Here is a 2,280-nt window from a genome sequence, read left to right on the forward strand (position 1 = left end):
CTGGATCAAGAGCTCGAGGGACGTCATCGTGTTGAATGTGTGTTGAACACAGAGGTGCCGTATGTTTGGTACTTGGATCGGTTGGATCATGAAGACGTTCGACTACATCAACCGCGTTACTAAACGCTTCCGCTTTCGGTCTACGAGGATACGTGGACACACTCTCCCCTCTCGCTGCTATGCATCTCCTAGATAGATCTTGCGTGATCGTAGGAATTTTTTTGAAATACTACGTTCCCCAACATGGTTACATGCATGGTAAATAGCGTCTCAAAGCGGACACGTCTAGACACTGACCGAGCGCGTTCGCGGACGTTTAGATTGATAGATTTGCTAAGTCTCATTGCAGATGCTTTTATATGTCCCATGGCATGCATGTGATTGATGGATATGAAGAGGGAAAAAGAAAAAAAAGAATATGTGATTAATGCAACCGTTTGCGAGCGCCTGCTTGTGAAAGTGCTCGGGCGTTTATTTTGGGACAATTGTACTTTCGCTACCTGTATCAAGACCAAGTTTCAATCTTCCCATTGCTTGAACAAATTGTGAACACACATCTCTAGTATATTTCGTATCATCACATCGTCTTTTTTTTGTTGAAACGGAGGCAATAGCTTTGCCTCATCTTATGAAATAAGAAGAAGATGAACATAATCTTATCTTAATGGTTAAAGGACCACTCAGGTCTGAACAAAGGGATCACTCTCTCGACAGAATATTTCGCAGAAACCTAGCCCGTGCAACCATCCAGGTCTTCACTTCATCCTTAATCAATCTGATACCCTTGAAGGTAGCTAAGCCTTATTGCGGAAGACTCAGGCGTTCCTTTCATTCCAAATCTCCCAACATATGAGCATATGCAGGGAGTTAACCACCTTCCTGAAGTAGCCTCGCCGGTCCTCGCTTGAAATCCACCATTGATTCATCGTCTCAAAGTCGGCCCAAGAGAGGGTCGAAGATTTCCATCCTAGCCATCCGAAAATGAACTTTCACACCGTGATAGTGAAGCGGCATTTGAACATAATATGGGCCACCGACTCCGGCTCCTGCTTGCAAAGTTGGCAAAGGCCATAGTTTGGCCAACCCCCGCGTTGCAGCCTGTTAGCCGTCAAAATTCTATCTTGCGGGATGAGCCAGGAGAAGAATTTAATCTTAGGGGGCACCCAAATCTTTCAAGCCATTTGTGGCAATGCAGACTTGATCAAACCGGCGAACGGCATCCTGTATGTAGTGGCCGCGGAGTAGAAACCGTCCGCCGTGAACTTCCCGTGGATGCTATCGCTAATGCCTGGAACAAGGTTTATCTCCTGAGCTCTAGACCAAAGATCACAAATTGCCGAATCAGGGTAACTGAAAGGCCGCCTTGTAAGTTAATATGTCTGACCCAACCATTATTGGCCATCGCTGTAGCGACACAACTGTTGGAGCGCTTGGAAAGGGCGAAGATGCCTGGGGTAATGTCTTTAGGCCTGTGACCATCTAACCAAGGGGAGTGCCAAAAACTCGCCTTCATTCCATCCCCGATGGTGATTCTGGTGGCCGCATAGAAAAGGTCCTTGTCCTTATCGTTGCATGGGGTTTCGAGGCCAACCCATGCCCTTTGAGGGTCCACCCAAGCAAACCATATCGAACGCAGTCTAAGCGCTTGAGAGAATTTGTCGAGGTCGAGGATACCCAGGCCACCCAAGTTTGTGGATTGGCAAACCACCTCCCAGTTAACTTTGCATTTGCCACCCGAGATCTGATCTGTCCCCGCCCAAAGAAAAGCCCGCTGAATCTCTTTGTTTGGTGCCCAGAGGCACATCATTGACATCAAGCACAGTGATGTGGAAGATCACTCAAAACAGATTTGGACAAGGGTAGTCCGTCCAGCAGCGACGTCGTCGTCTTTTTAAATTTCCAGTTCAGGCTTTGTTTTGAAATAGCTTCCACCATAATGTCTGACTAAGGATTACAACGCTGCACCAATTTGATAAAATCTTCGATCAAACAGTGACAAAATAGAATGCAACACCCTGAGAATGTCACTATAAACATTCCCTTTTACCCGCAACTCTTCTATAAAACCTTCAATCAAACACTGAGAAAATGGCCAAAGCAGCTGGGAGTCACACAGAATGCATCTCAGTTTATTTGAGAATTGTTCTTCTGCACATCTGGTTAAGTAGTCTTGCATTCCAACTGTTGTTCATTGCCATCTTTCCTTGCCACTAGCAGTGCAGCATAGTGTAAACAGATAAACTGTATTGTGAGTGGTTTCCTACTTTCATGACGTGCTGA

The sequence above is a fragment of the Triticum dicoccoides genome, chromosome 3A (assembly GCF_002162155.2).
Source record: "Triticum dicoccoides isolate Atlit2015 ecotype Zavitan chromosome 3A, WEW_v2.0, whole genome shotgun sequence".
Taxonomy (NCBI): domain Eukaryota; kingdom Viridiplantae; phylum Streptophyta; class Magnoliopsida; order Poales; family Poaceae; genus Triticum; species Triticum dicoccoides.